Raw genomic sequence first — 18,717 nt, forward strand, 5'->3', positions numbered from 1 at the left:
AGGGAGGATATGTCTCTTGGGTACACCACATTCATTGCATGAAGAAATCCAAAGACCGACCCTTCTTTCTCCTAATGCATGAAGAAAGATAAGCTATTAATGTTGCATGCAGCTAATTTATCATGGGGATGGACCCCGTTCCCATCAATCTCCCCCTCCATCCTCATGAGGAGAAAGTTTTTAAATAGTAGTCATATCTGTCTTTCTTCGGCAGAAGTCATGCTTCTCTTTTGGTAGAGGCTTCGTCATCATGTCAGACGGATTTTGGCTTGTATCAATCTTCTTAATGTGCATAAGATGATTCTCCAAAGCATCACGGATCCAATGAAGACGTACGTCGATATGTTTTGTCCTTGAGTGATAGGTAGCATTTTTACTCAAGTCGATGGCGTTCTGACTGTCACAATATAGAGTGTACTTCTCTTCCTTGAGAGATAGCTCCTTCAGAAAATTCTTTATCCACAAGAGCTCCTTGTTAGCTTCTGTAGCAGCGATATACTCGGCTTCTGTGGTGAATAGAGCGATACATTTTTACAGTTTTGATTGTCATGATACGGCTCCCCCTGCAAAAGTAAATAAGTATCATGATGTGAAGTTTTTTTTGTCCAAGTCACCTGCCATATCAGAATCAGTGTAGCCTTCCAAGATAGGTTTTCCATCTCCAAAACATAAAGAATATTTAGAGGTTCCTCTAAGATATCTTAGGATCCATTTTACTGTTTCCCAATGTTCTTTATCAGAATTGATAAGATAACGACTTACCATTCCAACTGCATATGCTATGTCGGGTCTTATACAAACCATGGAGTACATCAAACTTCCGACGGTCGAGGCAAATGGAATGCTCTTCATCTTCTCCTTCTCACTAAAGGGCTTTGTTGTGTACTTAGCTTAAAATGAGCTGTTAGCGGTGTGCTGGCCGGCTTAGAGTTTAACATATCGAACCTCTCCAGAACACGTTCAATGTATCTTTCTTGTGATAGCCATAACTTTCTCGCACTTCTGTCTCGAAAAATCTTCATTCCTAATATATGTTGTGCTACTCCAAGTCCTTCATGTCAAAGGACTTGCTCAGCTCTTTCTTTAACCTATCAATTTTACACCTATCTTTTCCAACAACAAGCATATCATCAACATATAGAGAGAGAATAATAAAATCATCATCCGAGAATTTTTGGACATAAACACAATGATCTGCAGATGTTCTTTTGTACCCATGGTCAAGCATAAAAGAATCAAACCTTTTATACCATTGTCGTGGTGCCTGCTTGAGTCCGTACAAGCTCTTCTTTAATTTGCAAACCAAGTATTCTTTGTCCTTTACCTTGAAACACTCTGGTTGTTCTATATAGATTTCTTCTGCCAAATCACCATTGAGGAATGTTGTCTTCACATTTAACTGTTCAACTTTAAGATCATGAGAAGCAACAAGACCAAGAATAACCCGAATAGAAGACATCTTTACAACATAAGAAAAAATTTCTTCATAGTCAACACATTGCTTCTGACTGAAACCTTTCATCACGAGGCGAGCTTTGTACTTGACTTGGTCATTTCCTTCATTCTTGATTTTGAATACCTATTTGTTTTTCAAGGCTTTTATGTTCTTATGTAGCGCTACCAAGTCATAAGTGTGATTCTTATGCAAAGAATCCATCTCTTGCATAGCTTTCTTCCACTTTGTACTATCATCATGAACTTGTGCTTCATGGAAATTTTTCGGTTCACCTGTATCTGTTACCATAGTATACTCTGTAGCAGGGTATCTAGTTGAGGGTTATCGTTCTCTCTCCGACCGTCTCAACTGAGGTACTTGTGGTTGATCCATATATGGTGGCTCTGAATATTCATGCTCCCTCTGATCAAAATCTGAGGAACCTGCAATTTCTTCTTCTTGCACATCTTGACAATCATTATTTTCTAGCATGGGAGAATAAAAAACAACTAGTGTAGAGATTTGATCTGGGATGATATGAGTGTTTTGTGGCTCTTTTTTTTTTTAAATCAGCAAATGTTTTATCTTCACAAAAAACATCCCTGCTCCTCACAGTTTTCTTATTTTTAGGATCCCACAACCTATACTCAAATTCATCATTTTCATATCCTGGGAAGATGAATGGAATAACTTTATCATCAAGCTTTGTTTTTTTCTCTTTAGGTACATGTACAAATATCTTGCATCCGAACACCTGCAAGTGAGAATAGGAAATATCATTTCCACTCTAAACTCTTTTAGGAATATCTCCATCCAAGGGAACTGAGGGGGACATGTTTATCAAGTAGCAGACTATTCGCACTGCTTCTCCCCAAAATATTTTTGGTAATTTAGCTAAGGATAGCATACACCTTATCCTTTCCACAATTGTGCGGTTCATCCTTTCTGCAATCCCATTGTGTTGTGGTGTGTGGAGAACAGTCTTTTGGTGTCTAATGTCATATAAAGAATAATAGTCTTCAAACATCTTTGAAGTATACTCACCACCATTATCAGTGTGAATACACTTCAAGAGCTTTCTGGTTTCTCTTTTAACTTTGGTATGAAAGTCTTTGAAAACTTCAAGGACTTGATCTTTGGTTTTTATGACATACACTCACACCTTTCTAGATGCATCATCTATGTAGGTCACAAAGTATGAGGCACCACTAAAGTTTTTTCATTTATGGGTCCGTATACATCCGAATAGACTAAGTCCAATATGTCAGTTTTCTTTTGTTATAATTTTTAACAAAAGCTACCAGGTGTTGTTTCCCAATCAAGCAGTGATCACAGTGAGATTGTGTTGTACATTGCATGGATGGAAGTAGTTATCGCCTTGCGAGAGTTTGTAGCCCTTTCTCTCTCATGTGGCCAAGCCGCTTGTGCCACAAATCCATAGAGGTACCTTGTTCCAAGTTCATCATTCTCTAAGTGAAACTGAGTCTTATAGAGAGTGCAACACTTCTTTCCTCTCGCTAATACAAGTGATCATTTGGTAAATTTCCAACATCCTTTACCAAAGTTGCTTGTGTATCTTTCTTCATCAAGCTTGCCGGTGGAGAGAAGATTGAGACGAAGATCAAGTACAAATCTAACATCTTCACGAAGCGAAGTAGTCCTTCCTGGGAGTAGCATGGTAGGAAGCACCAGAATCAATCACCCATTCCGAGTCTTGGCAAGTGAGATTTGCACAGTCTTCTTCACATGCCTAGAAAGACACAATTTTATTGTCACTGACAACGGCTGTACTTTCATTCATTTTTTGTTTTTCATTGGTCTTTCCTTCATTTTGTTCTCGTTTGAGCTTGCGGCATTCCCGTTTTATGTGTCAATTCTTTCCGTAGTGATAGCAACTAATGTCCTTTCTAGCCTTTGATTTTCCTCTTGACTTGTCTCGATTCTGAGACTGTCGATATTTGCTCCTTCCCCTGTTTTTAGTAACAAGAGCATGAGAATGGGAGGATCCGGATGACTTTCTTTGTATTTCTTCATTCAAGAGGCTGCTTGTAACTTGATTCATGGATACAACTCCGTCAGGTGCAGAGTTACTAAGAGACACCACCGTTGTCTCCCAACTATTTGGTAATGAGCTAGGCAAAAGAAGGGCTTGAAGCTCATCTTCCAACACCATCTTCATGGCTGTGACCTGATTTATAGTATTTTGAATTTCATTCAAATGTTCAAATATAGAATCACATTCCTTGAACTTGAGATTGACAAGCTTCCGAATCAAGAAAGCTTTGTTACCGGCGGTCTTTCTTTCGTAGAGATCAAGTTTCTTCCACAAGCTGTTCGATGAAGTCTCATTTGACATATGATGGAATACAGTGTCATCCACCCATTACCGAATGGTGCTGATGGTTTTTCGGTCGAGCTTCTTCCAATCATCCGTCGTCATGGACTCTGGCTTGGAGGATTCACCTTCAACTGGAGCATAGAGGTCCTTGCAATATAGAAGATCCATCATCTTTGCCTTCCATATCATCCACTTGCGGCCATTCAAACTGATCATTCGAACGCCGCCGATGGGAGTCTTCATCTCAACACAAGAAGATTAGCAACCATGCTCTGATACCACTGTTGGGAAAAAAACATGACAACAAAACCTTTCTCGTCTTTGTGATGAGATGAGAACAAAAAATAGAAGAGAAAAAACAAACAGAGAGAAAGATTGCACACACACAAGATTTACCGAGGTTCAGCTCAATTTTAGCCTACGTCCTCACTCTCGCCCATTCTTCACTGTTTCCATTAATAATCAAATGAAAGCTTATAAATGGTCTTCTCTCAAATTAGTATAACTTAACTTGAGGGTCATTTTCTCTCAAACTCACTTGAGGATTACAGGTTGTATGTGGTTCTTGTTCTTGCTTCTTGTTTTCAACCTTCACCATATCCTCTCTATTTATAGGGAGGATATGCCTCTTGGGTACACCACATTCATTGCATGGAGAAGTCCAAAGACCAGCCCTTCCTTCTCCCAATGCATGGAGAAAGATAACCTATTAATGTTGCATGTAGCTAATTTATCATGGGGATGGACCCCGTTCCCATCACTCACAACAATAAATAAAGACTTCAATAAGATAAAAAGAAATTTACTCCCTATATTTTAACTCAAGTACTCACTCAAATAAATATATTTGTACTCTAATGTGTCCAACAATTTCATTTATGGAGATGTTATATGTTGAGCAGGAGACTGAAGAAGGTCAATATAACAACTGCTTGGTCGCGAGACTCGCGACTGAAGCCATTGACATACTCACAAGGTAATGTAAATTGTCAAATACTTGCCAAGAAATAGCAATGCAAGTAGCTCAAGTAAACAAAATGGTAATCTAAATATTTGGTTAAGCATTAGATGTTGCTAGCTAATAATTTTATTCTCTTTATTTACTTATTTACCAGATAAGTAAATTTCAAAGTACTTTTTATTCCATAACCGAAAATTTGATGACTATTTTGCAGAACGGAGATCTAGTTAAAAAGAGGAATCAAGCTCGTTTGATTACTCAATGCAGTGTCCTCGCAAAGAGATATTTTGTGAACATGTACAAAGATCTTGGCTGTTATTGGTTGCGTCTTGCAATTTATTCTGCATTGTGTTTGAGCATTGGTACAATATTCCATAATATGGGCACAGATTATGGCTTAATTCAGGTAGGAAAAAGAAAAAAAATGAATTTTTTTGCTATGCTTAACTAAATTTGCCGATATAAATTACTTGATGGACTTGCACGTTATTGATAACTCTCAGACCAGAAAATCAGCTCTCATGCTCATAGCTGGATTCTTGACGTTTATGGGAATTAACGGATTTCCTTCATTGTAGAAGAGATGAAGGTCAGTAAACATTTCTCAAATTAGTTGAAGATAATTGGAATTTTTATTGCATGATGCACAGCAGTTTTTGAACTGTGCTTGAAAACAATGTCATGAAAACATTAGCAAACATTTTCAATGTAATAATAGAAAGCTGCCAGGAAACAGGCTTTTCTGTGCTTTCCTCTGAAGACATTCTGATATTCTTGATTGTGCTACTTTGGGAAATAAAAATTAAAGGAGAGGAGTTCAATCGGAGATCAGACATTGCTACAATAATCTTAAAATCCACTCACTACCTTGATTACGCTTCTATTCTGTCAATGCTTAAGACTTCTCCTTATTCCATTCTGCCAATGCTTGAGATTTTTTTATTATTTCAATTTGTCAAATGTTTAAGAATTTTACCTGTTCCATTCTATCAATGTTCCAGAAATTTGTTTGTTCTGTCACTGATAATGTTAAGGATACTAGCTCAAAGTCAGATCAGCCTTTAATGTGACCTGTCATTTCTAAAAAATTCATGACATAATATTTTAACCCAGTTGAGCTCCCATGATAGTTTCTCACAGTATTCCCACTTTAACCTTAGCAAATAATGTTTGGAAAATTGCCATGGGGAGTTGATATACTTTGAGTTTCAGGATTTTACTTACTCCATTCCGTCAATATTTTAGATATTTTCATATTTCATTCTATCAATATTTCAGATATGTGGACAAGAAAGACTAAACGGGCGCTATGGAGTAACTGCATTCATCATCAGCAACACAAAATCTTCTGCTCCTTACCTCTTCATCGTCTCATGAATAATCCCCACATCCTAAGCCTACTGTTTTATCGGCCTTCAACTGGGTGTTGATCACTTTGCCTTCTTCTGCCTAATTCTATATGCATGCATGCTATTTTTTGTCGAAAGTTTAATGATGATCGTTGCAAGCATTGTGCCTAACTATCTCATGGGTATAATCATTGGCGCCAGTATACAAGCCAACGTGATACTTTGTGCAGGATTTTTCAGGCAAAGGAATGATTTTGCCAAGACCCATATGGAGATTCCAATGTACAATATTGCAATCCATAAGTATGCGAATCGAGGATAAGAATGAGTTCAGTAGCTGGGCTAAGTTTTGAGAATGAAGGTGGAAATGTGCACGTTATAACTCGGGAACACGGGAACAGGTTGTTCGGGAGTTCTGGGAGGTTATTCTAAGTGGGTTGATCTTGAGATTTTGATGGGGATGGTGATTTTGTATAGGGTACTGTTTTTGGTTATTGTGGAAGTGAGGACACGAAGCCTTTGTTGAGAGCTGTTTTGAGTGTGCAACATGAGCAAGGGGCACAAGTTATGGAGATGCAGAGTTCGAATTCATGTTCAACTGAGGACAGCATTAATTCCTTGGTTGAAGTATTACCGTCAAAGATTACCGAAGTTAGATACTGGGGAAGTAAAAAAATAAAAAGTGTTAAGTATGCCAGGATATGATGTAAACCTTTCAAAATATTTTATGAAAGGTAATTTTGTGAGGCGTCTTATATTAGTAATCATACTTCATTTTTGTGAGGAATATTGTAAGTAATCATACTTCCACCTCTCTCCGATCTCTTCCTAGGTTTCTGTTTGCAAATTCTGTTAGTTGGGGTGGATACAAACCTCCGGCGGAGGAGCTCCGACGAGCTCCAGATTGATGCAAGGCGAGCGTCGACTCAGTGAATTCGACGACGAACGCGATGGTGGCAGAGCGAACGCGACCCTCGGCTATGCGAACGCAATCCTCGGTGTTCGAGCGCTCGACCTTCGCGTCAGGCGATGACGACCATCGCGTCTTCGCCTCCCACCCTCGCGTCGGACATCCGCTGGCGACAGGCTGTCGCCAGCTCACGAATCTCGGCTATAAAAGCCCCCCCTTCGATGCCCTAGATCGCTGCTCCTCCTCCCCGATTTTATTTCTGGCGGCGGATGCCCTAACGCAGCAAGCGTTCCCCCTTTGAAATCGCAGCAGCGATTTAACTTCCCAAATCTCCAGCTCTCATTTGGTTTGAGGGGAGATTAAGAAAAGGGATTTAAGAAGAGAGAGAAAAGAGAAGAGGGGATTTAAGTGTGGGTATTAAACACTGTAGCTACAGTGTTTGTTTGAGGAATCTCAGTTTAGAGATTTGCTCTTAATTTGTAATTTCTTGTTAGATTAAATAAGAAATTAACTGTGTGGCTCCCGAGGACGTAGGCAGTTGCCGAACCTCGTAAATCTTGTGTACTGTTCTCTATTCTGCGTTCTTCGTTGCATTAGGGATTTCGGCCTTTAAACTCCCAACAACTGGTATCAGAGCGTGAAACGATCTAGAGGAAGTCAGATTCAAGTGGGAGCCATGGCCGCAGATGAGCCCGCTTAATACATAAAATCATCTAAACATGTTTGTTTTATTTTATCCTTAGTTGTCGGGCCTGTTTGGATTTGTAGGGGGTGAAGGGAAGTTAAGAGAAACTGAGTGAAGGGAATGGAAGGGAAGGGAAGGGAATTCTCTTCCCCTTGGTTACACCGCAATTTGGGGGTAATAATTTTTATACTATTAGGAGGTGAACCAAGGGGAACTAGGGTGAATTAACTTTACTTCCTATGTGTTCCCAAACAAGGTGAATGGAGGTGAATGGTTCCCCTAACTTCCCTTCCCCTTGGTTACACCCCAATTTGGGGGTAATAATTTTTATACTATTAGGGGGTGAACCAAGGGGAACTAGGATGAATTAACTTCTCCTCCTAAGTGTTCCCAAACAAGGTGAATGGAGGTGAATGGTTCCCCTAACTTCCCTTCACTTTCATTCCCCTCAATCCAAACAAGACCTTAAAGAAGCCAAAAAAAATTGTACTATTATTAAAGAGGGGCTATTTACATATTAGTCCCTAAGATCTTCAATGTTCCCACATTAGTCTCTTAAATCTTTGAAATTGTGCGCACATCCCTCAACTCATAAAGCGTCTTACAATTAGGTCCTTAATGACCAAAATACCCTTCAACTAATGTTTTTTTAACAAGAGGGGCTCCAAGGAGAACATGAAGTGAGGGGCATTTTGGTCATTAAGGGACCAAATTAAAACACCCCTTGGGATTTGAGGGACTATTGCGGTCTTATTGAAGATACGAGAGACTAACAGCCGTCGGTTTGGTCTCCAAGTGGGAGATTGTTAGTTGGGGTGGATACAAACCTCCGGCGGAGGAGCTCCGACGAGCTCCAGATTGATGCAAGGCGAGCGTCGACTCAGTGAATTCGACGACGAACGCGATGGTGGCAGAGCGAACGCGACCCTCGGCTATGCGAACGCAATCCTCGGTGTTCGAGCGCTCGACCTTCGCGTCAGGCGATGACGACCATCGCGTCTTCGCCTCCCACCCTCGCGTCGGACATCCGCTGGCGACAGGCTGTCGCCAGCTCACGAATCTCGGCTATAAAAGCCCCCCTTCGATGCCCAATCTCGGCTATAAAAGCCCCCCCTTCGATGCCCTAGATCGCTGCTCCTCCTCCCCGATTTTATTTCTGGCGGCGGATGCCCTAACGCAGCAAGCGTTCCCCCTTTGAAATCGCAGCAGCGATTTAACTTCCCAAATCTCCAGCTCTCATTTGGTTTGAGGGGAGATTAAGAAAAGGGATTTAAGAAGAGAGAGAAAAGAGAAGAGGGGATTTAAGTGTGGGTATTAAACACTGTAGCTACAGTGTTTGTTTGAGGAATCTCAGTTTAGAGATTTGCTCTTAATTTGTAATTTCTTGTTAGATTAAATAAGAAATTAACTGTGTGGCTCCCGAGGACGTAGGCAGTTGCCGAACCTCGTAAATCTTGTGTACTGTTCTCTATTCTGCGTTCTTCGTTGCATTAGGGATTTCGGCCTTTAAACTCCCAACAACTGGTATCAGAGCGTGAAACGATCTAGAGGAAGTCAGATTCAAGTGGGAGCCATGGTCGCAGATGAAGGGAAAATAAGACTTGAGAAATTTGATGGAACAGATTTTGGATTCTGGAAAATGCAGATAGAGGATTATCTGTATCAGAAAAATCTGTATCAACCACTATCGGGGAAGAAGCCGGATTCTATGAAGGAAGAAGAGTGGAACCTTCTAGATAGACAAGCCCTCGGAGTTATCAGATTGACGTTGACTCGCAATGTTGCGTTCAACATAGCGAAGGAGAAGACCACGGCAGGTCTTATGGCAGCACCAGCCGCGAAGTTCATTTGATGCGGCGGTTATTCAATCTGAAAATGGCGGAAGGCGCGTCAGTAGCACAACACCTCAATGAACTTAATACGGTTACAACCCAATTGAGTTCAGTTGAGATTGAGTTTGATGATGAAGTTCGGGCGTTGATACTTTTGTCTTCCCTACCAGAGAGTTGGAACGCTACAGTCACAGCTGTGAGTAGCTCGTCGGGAAAGAAAAAGTTGAAGTTCGGCGACGTTCGTGATTTGGTTCTCAGCGAGGAGATCCGACGGAGAGAGACGGGTGAAGCTACAACCTCTTCAGTATTGCATACAGAGTCAAGAGGTAGAAATTCAACCAGAGGAAACGGACGAGGAAAATCAAACTACAGAGGTAGATCAAAGGACAGGAGGTCCAAATCAAGGAATCCAAGCAACAGCTCGAAGGCTATCGAGTGTTGGAATTGTGGAAAGACCGGGCATTACAAGAATCAGTGCAAGAGTGCACAGAAGGAGAAGGAAGCGAAGGCAGAGGTGAATGTCACCTCCACTTCAGGAGGAGACGACGCATTGATATGCTCTTTGGAGAGCAAGGAGGAATCTTGGGTGTTAGATTCAGGAGCGTCGTTCCATGCTACCTCTCAGAAAGAATTCTTCGAGAAATATACCCCCGGAAAACTTGGATACGTATATCTTGGTGATGATCAACCATGTGCTATTGTGGGCAAAGGCGTGGTGAAAATTAAGTTAAACGGGTCAGTATGGGAGCTGAAGGATGTCAGGCATATTCCCGACCTGAGAAAGAATTTAATATCCGTAGGCCAGTTGGCTGGCGAAGGATACACCACAACCTTCCATGGAGATGATTGGAAGATCTCAAAGGGCGCAATGACAATTACCGGAGGCAAGAAGACTGGTACCCTGTATATGACAGCAGGTGCACATTGTTCGATCTCAGTTGCAGCTAGCAATGAGACCTCAAAGCTGTGGCACCAGAGACTCGGTCATATGAGTGAAAAGGGGATGAAAATCATGCACACAAAGGGAAAACTCCCAGGACTGCAGTCAGTGGAGATGGATATGTGTGAAGAATGTATACTTGGAAAGCAGAAGAGAGTCAGCTTTCAGACAAGTGGCAGAACCCCCAGGAAGCAGAAGCTAGAGCTCGTTCACTCAGATGTTTGGGGACCAACCACCACTGCGTCGATTGGTGGGAAACACTACTTCGTGACTTTTATCGATGATCACTCTCGGAAAGTGTGGGTCTACTTTCTGAAGCATAAGTCAGAAGTATTTGAGGCTTTCAGGAGATAGAAAGCTATGGTCGAGAATGAGACCGGTCTGAGAATAAAGAAGCTCAGGACCGACAATGGCGGTGAGTATGAAGACACCGGATTCAAGAAGTTCTGCTATGAGCACGGGATCAGAATGGAGAGAACCGTGCCCGGCACGCCTCAGCAAAATGGTGTAGCTGAGCGGATGAACCGAACGTTGACAGAGAGAGCCAGAAGCATTCGAGTACAATCAGGCCTACCGAAGCAGTTCTGGGCAGAAGCGGTCAACACAGCAGCTTACTTGATCAACCGAGGTCCATCGGTTCCATTGGAGCACAGAATACCAGAGGAGGTATGGTACGGAAAGGAGGTAAAACTCTCACATCTTAAAGTTTTCGGTTGTGTAGCTTACGTGCATATTAGTGATCAAGGCAGGAATAAGCTTGATCCCAAGTCAAAGAAATGCACTTTCATCGGCTATGGTGAAGATGAGTTCGGCTACCGCATTTGGGACAACGAAAACAAGAAGGTGATCCGGAGCAGAGATGTGATATTCAACGAGAAGGTGATGTACAAGGACATGCACAAGACAGATGACTCAGAGAGCGAGTCAATATTTGTAGATGCAGATGATGTCCCGAGTAACCTCTCGGAAGAACCCAATGCAGAGGGTCCTCAGCAAGAAGAGCCTGTTGGACAAGATGGTGCGCAGGAGCCCGACGCACCAGCTCCGATATTAAGAAGATCTTCTCGTCCTCCTGTACCCAACAGGAGATACATGAACTATCTGTTGTTGACAGATGGTGGGGAGCCTGAAAGCTTTGATGAAGCTTGTCAGTGTGGAGATGCGAGCAAGTGGGAGCTTGCAATGAAAGATGAGATGAAGTCTCTCATATCAAACCAGACGTGGGAACTAGCTGAGTTGCCCACGGGTAAGAAGGCACTCCACAACAAATGGGTGTACCGGGTGAAAGAGGAGCAGGATGGTTCCAGAAGATATAAAGCCCGGCTAGTTGTCAAAGGTTTCCAGCAGAAGGAAGGAATTGACTACACCGATATTTTCGCTCCCGTGGTGAAGCTAAATACTATCAGGACCGTGATGAGTATTGTAGCAATTGAAGATCTTCATCTCGAGCAGTTAGACGTGAAGACGGCGTTTCTTCACGGAGATCTAGAAGAGGAGATATACATGCACCAGCCAGAAGGTTTCTCAGAAGAAAAGAAGAAAAAGAACCTGGTGTGCAGACTCAAGAAGAGCTTGTATGGCCTGAAACAAGCCCCAAGACAGTGGTACAGAAAGTTTGACGGCTTCATGCACAAGGAAGGTTTCCAGAAGTGCAACGCCGACCACTGTTGCTACTTCAAAAGATATCAGTCCAGCTATATCATCCTACTGCTGTATGTTGATGATATGTTGGTTGCAGGAGCAGATATGGAGGATATCAAGAGTTTGAAGCAGCAGCTGTCAAAGGAGTTTGACATGAAGGACTTGGGTCCAGCGAAGAAGATCCTTGGAATGCAAATCACGAGAGATAAGAAGAGAGGTCTCTTGCAGTTATCTCAGACGGAGTACATCAACCGTGTTTTGCAGAGATTCAACATGGGCGACGCCAAGCCTGTGAGCACACCCTTGGCCAGTCATTTTCGCTTATCGAAGGATCAGTCTCCTCAGTCAGAAGAAGAGAAAGAGAGTATGGCTCAGGTACCTTACGCCTCAGCTATCGGAAGCTTGATGTACGCTATGGTCTGTACGAGACCAGATATTGGCCATGCAATGGGAGTGGTCAGCCGGTTTATGTCGAATCCAGGAAAAGCTCATTGGGAAGCGGTCAAGTGGATTCTGAGATATCTACGAGGCACCACACAGAAGTGTTTGCACTTTGGTAAGGGAGAGGTAGAAGTGCAAGGGTACGTAGATGCAGACTTCGGCGGCGAAGTTGATCACCGAAGAAGCACCACCGGCTATGTATTCACCGTTGGAACTACAGCTGTTAGTTGGATGTCACAGGTACAGAAGATCGTTACCCTATCCACTACAGAAGCTGAGTACGTTGCAGTGACTGAAGCCAGTAAAGAGATGATATGGCTTCAAGGTTTGTTGACAGAGCTGGGATTCAAACAGGAGAAGAATGTTTTGCACAGTGATAGCCAGAGTGCGATACACTTGGCGAAGAATTCAGCATTTCATTCCAGAACGAAGCATATTGCGCTTCGGTACCACTTCATCAGATCCCTGTTGGAAGATGACGTGTTGAAACTGGAAAAGATTCCAGGAAGTAAGAATCCAGCAGACATGTTAACAAAGACGGTGACAGTTCAGAAACTGGAGTTGTGCGCAACTTCAGTTGGCCTTCATGCATAGATGATGAGGGCGGAGCCACACAGGAGAGGAGCGTGATGAGATAGCCCGTCGGCGTCGGTTTGGTCTCCAAGTGGGAGATTGTTAGAATTGGGGGTGGAAACCAACCTCCGCCGGCGACGAGGAGCTCTGACGAGCTCGGAGATGACGCTGGCGAAATCGACGGCGAACCCCCAGGCGAGCTCGAGCCCCGCAGTCCACGAACGCAACCCCTCGATGAACGCGACCTTCGACGAACGCAACATTCGACGAACGCAACCCCCCGACGAACGCAACCCTCGACGAACGCAACCCCTTCGACGAACGCGACCATCGCGTTTTTGGCACCGAACCGCTGGCGACAGGCTGTCGCCAGCCTGTCAACTTCTCCTATAAAAGAAACCCGATGCCCTAGGGTTTTTTTTTCTTTCGGTGTGGTGGCCGAAGCCTTTTTTCCCCCTTTCGATTTTCTTCTGGTGGCGGCGGAAAACCCCAAACGCAGCAGCGTTCTTTCTCCTAAAATCGCAGCAGCGATTTTCATTTAATTCCCAGGCTTCAACAGTGGTTGAGAGGGATTTAAGAAGAGAGAGAAAAGAGAAGAGGGGACTTTATTGTGGGTATTAACACTGTAGCTACAGTGTTTATTTGAGAAATCTCAGTTTTGAGATACGCTCCTAAATTGTAATTTCTTGTTTAATTAATAAGAAATTATCTGTGTGGCTCCCGAGGACGTAGGCAGTTGCCGAACCTCGTTAAATCTTGGTGTACTTTTTTCCATACTGCGTTTCTGTTGCATTAGGGGTTTCAGCGTTAAATTCCCAACAACTGGTATCAGAGCGTGAAACGATCTAGAACAAGTCAGATTCAAGTGGGAGCCATGGCCACAGATGAGGCAAAAATGAGACTTGAGAAATTTGATGGAACAGATTTCGGATTCTGCCTCAGGATATGTTTCCTGAGTCTGTACTCCCTCAGACTCCCGGGAACGGTTATTTTGAAGGTGCGTGCCTCTTCTCAAGCTAACTATAGGACTAGCCAATTCCTTGACTAATGCAACTATAATATGATGTTTCTGTTTTGTGCCTAACAGGGGCTTTTGTTGAGGCTGACCCTGTTGAGCCGGCTGTACGACCAACTCCACCAGTCGATGCAGCTACAGTCCTTACATCTCCACCACCCCCAGTGACTCGAGGGGGAGGAGGTATAATTTAATTAACTGAGCAAAGCCATTCATTTCCTTATTGAGGCTTTTGACGAATTTCTCTTCTTTGTGTAGGGCTTCCTTCTCAGCTTCATGTCCTCGTTAAGGAGTTGTTATCGGGGAATGACCCTGAGAAGATCATCATCAGCGTAGAAGTCCGCTCTTATTTCTCCTCCCTGACTGCTATAATTGGCAAACTCCTCCACGACGGACTTTCTCTTCGCCAATTTAAGCCCTACCTCGATTCCAAGATAAATTTGATTAGGGACATAGGATGTCCGGATCTGGCGACGGCTATGGTTGATGACCTTGATCGCTTAGAGCGTGAGCTTCAGATGTTTCATGAGCTCCGGGATACAGGTGCCTCTTCATTCGTTGCTGCCGAGTTGGATGCTCGCTTACAGACATGGCGCAGTACTCGGATGGTTGCCGAGCTCGAGATTCAGGTGCAGCGGGGCCGAATAGATCGAGTTGAGGCTGACCTTGCCACTAGATCATCTTCACTTGAGGAGCTTGATTCTCAGATAGATCAGCTCCGACGAGAACTCCGTGAGAAGGAAGACGCGAAGATGCAAAATCAGCAAGCACATGCTGCTTTATCTGATGAGCTGAAGTCCTTGAAGCAGACACTGGCTGAGACAGAGGAGGTTGCTGTGAGGACTTTAGCCGCGAACGAAGAGTCTGTCAGAGCTGAGTTGCAGGAGGAGCTTAGACGCTCTTATGATGAGAAGCTGTCTGAATTCAGTCAGCAGGTTCTTAGCCATGGGCTTGATGTATGTGCTAAGGGAATGAACTCCCTTAGACTTCGTGCTATGATGTCGAATACATAGACTTCGCCATTGTTACGGGAATAGGCTACCCGGCGACACGTGTTAGGTGTTGACTTTAGGATTTTTGGCTAACCCCCAGCCTTCAACGGGTTTGATTAGCCTTTACCGACTACCGTTTGAGTCGGGCTAGCATGCGGATTGTTTAAATCCGTTCGCATGTAACGTTATGCTCGGAGATTGAATTCTCCGAGACTTTGTGCTATGATGTCGAATACATAGACTTCGCCATTGTTACGGGAATAGGCTACCCGGCGACACGTGTTAGGTGTTGACTTCAGGATTTTTGGCTAACCCCCAGCCTTCAACGGGTTTGATTAGCCTTTACCGACTACCGTTTGAGTCGGGCTAGCATGCGGATTGTCTAAATCCGTTCGCATGTAACGTTGCGCTAAGGGAATGAACTCCCTTAGACTTTGTGCTATGATGTCGAATACATAGACTTCGCCATTGTTACGGGAATAGGCTACCCGGCAACACGTGTTAGGTGTTGACTTTATCCCTACTTAGGTTTTGGGATAAAATACCCCAGACTGGTATTCTGGTGTCTTTTTCTACGGCGAAAGACTAAACCGGCGACGCGTGTTAGGCGTCGGCATATCCTTTCTTAGGATTCGGGATGAAATTCCCCATGCGTGTAAGGCATGGATTTTGGTGTTATTAATAACAACCTGCCACAATGTTGAATATGTGGACGGGTGTTCTTTTTAACGGTTAAGAACTAACCGGCAGCGCGGGTTAAGCGCAGACTTATCCTTGCTTAGGTTTCAGGATAAAATACCCCAGAATCGGACTCTGGTGTCTTTTTGTGCGGAAAAAGACTAAACCGGCAGCGCGTGTTAGGCGCAGACTTATCCCTGCTTAGGATTCGGGATAAACTTCCTAGGATGAATCCTAAATTGACAAATTTTGAAAAGAGCGGTGCGGGAAAGGAAGAATTTTATATTCTATTTCCCGGTCTTCTTTTAAGGTGAAGGCAAACCCGAAAATAAGGAAGGAAGAATTGGATTTCTACTCCTAGAATCTGGAAAATCTAGATAAACTTGCCTTTTATAGGATTGGTTATCTAAATTGGAAAAAAGATTTCTTCGTTTATCGAAGTGAAGTTTCAACTTTGGCTATAACCGCGAGAAGATTTAACCAAAGAGAAGAGAAAGGAGTTCTTTCATTTATCGAAAGGAGACTCCGAACTGAAATGAAATTTCAACTTAGGTTATGACCATGAGAAGGCTTAACCAAAGAGAAAAGAATGGAGTTCTTTCGTTTATCGAAAGGGGGCTCCGAACTGAAAGTGGACCTCTTATTCATGGAAAGAGTCAAGAGGGCCAGATGGATATTTTTGGTGGACTCACTGTCAATTGAAATTGATCAGTGAGGGATTTTGGTGGTGACAATGATTTTGGGTTATCCTCTAGAATATTAAGTGTAATATTCTTCAAGGAACTTCCCGGTAAATGGGTTATCCTGAACATACTAGGGATAGTATTTTTTCAGGAACTTCCCATTTATTGGCATTAATTGCCTGGCGCCCTCTTGAGTAATCAGGCGATATGCGCCGTTTGAATAGACTGTGTCTATTACAAACGGTCCTTCCCATTTGGGTTCGAATTTACCTTTCTTCTTGGAAGTGAGGATTATTGGTCGGCGAGCAGCGAGGACCAGATCTCCTTCCTTGAAGCTTCTCTGTCGGACTCTTTTGTTAAAAGCCCTAGACATCCTGGCCTGATAAAACTCAATTTGCTGTTGAGCTTCCAAGCGCTTTTCATCCAGCCTCTCAAGCTCTTCGAGACGCTTCTGATGCTGTTCTTCTGTCGTCATCTCTGTTGCGAGGGCGATCCGAAGGGATGGAATCTGAATTTCCAGCGGTAGCACAGCTTCACATCCGTACACCAGCGAATACGGGGTGGCACCTGTGGGCGTGCGTATGGTGGTGCGATAAGCCCAGAGTGCTTCACCGAGTTTATCGTCCCAGTCTCGTTTATTGGTCTTCACGAGCTTTGACAGGATCTTAATGATCGTTTTGTTAAACGCTTCAGCTAATCCATTCGCAGCGGGATAATAAGCTGTCGACGAAACATCTTCAATTTTGAACTTGTCGCAGAACCTGACGAAGGCGTTGCTTATGAACTGCGGACCGTTGTCATGAATGATCCGTCTTGGCACGCCGTGTCTGTATATGACATGATGCTTGATAAAATTGATGACGTTGTTCGTCTTCACTTCTTTAAGCGGAATCGCTTCAGCCCACTTTGAGAAATAGTCCGTGATTGCGAGGATGAATCGATCGCCTTTGACTGAAGGGGGAAAAATAGGACCGACAATGTCCATACCCCATGTCTCGAACGGCCAAGACGTAATTGACACGTGCAACTGCTCTGGTGGTTGATGCATATAATTTGCATGTATTTGACATGCATGACACTCTCTGGCATATTCGATTGCGTCACGAACCATCGTTGGCCAGAAATACCCCATTCTTCTGATGCGATCATACAGTTTGGGACCAGGCTGATGCGCACCACATTCTCCTTCGTGTGCTTCCTTAAGAACTTCTTCTGCTTCTTTGTTCGAAAGGCATCGGAGTAACAAACCATCGTACCCTCTACGGTATAACGTATGGGTCTCGGTATTATAGAAGAATCTTGGTGCTCTTCGGCGGATTGATTCTCTTTCTTTTACATCCTCTGGCAAAATACCGTATTGGACGTAGTCGATGATAGGAAAGCGTCAATCTCGGGACTCAGACCCAATTTGAGTTGAATTCACCTCTTTGGCGCTCATATTTCTATCATCTTCCTGTTCAATCTCCATACTGTATATGGGTATGCAGAGTTGATGCGTCCTCACCATGACCAAGAGTTCAGTTTCGGGAGGTTGTGCAAGTGATACCGCTAACGCTGTCAGTGCATCCGCATAAGCGTTCTGGAGGCGGGGGATGTATTCGATAAAGAATTCTTCAAAAGATTCTGCCATTCTGATGGCCTCCTGGTGGTATGGGATCAGGTCAGGATTCCTGACTTCATACTCTCCGCGAACTTGGTTGACTATCAGTTGAGAATCCCCAAAAGCTTCGAGATATTCGACCCCCAGCTCCTTGGCAAAACTGAGTCCAATGAGCAGTGCGTTGTACTCTGCTACGTTATTGGAGCACGGACTAGTCAATGAATAAGCCCGAGGCATCACATGTTTTCCCGGAGAGATTAAGACAACCTCAACCCCAGAGGAAACAGTAGAACCTCCCGGGGTTATTACCTTATTAACTGCCCTTGAAGCACCATCGAAATATAATTGCCATACTTGTTGGTGTGACATCGTGTTAACCTCGTGGGTTTCATCCGGCAAGTCATCGTATACTTCTGCCGTATCTGTGGTCGGGTTTGCCGCCAAAAGATCACAAATCGCTTGTCCTTTAATCGACTTCTGCTGTTTGAAGTGCAAATCATACTGGGATAAGAGAAGGGCCCACTTCGCTAACCGCCAATTCATAGAGGTTGGTTGCGTCATAAATACCCGTACTAGATTTACGTTGGAAATGACGTAAATCGTCTGTCCTACCAAGTAATGCCGCATCTTTTGCATTGTGAATA

General features: G+C 43.6%; 1 pseudogene; it reads left to right on the top strand.

Annotated features, from left to right (window-relative positions):
• LOC109834549 lies at positions 4,787–6,908 on the top strand (annotated as a pseudogene).

The sequence above is a fragment of the Asparagus officinalis genome, chromosome 3 (genome assembly GCF_001876935.1).
Source record: "Asparagus officinalis chromosome 3, Aspof.V1, whole genome shotgun sequence".
In the NCBI taxonomy this organism is placed as follows: Eukaryota; Viridiplantae; Streptophyta; class Magnoliopsida; order Asparagales; family Asparagaceae; genus Asparagus; species Asparagus officinalis.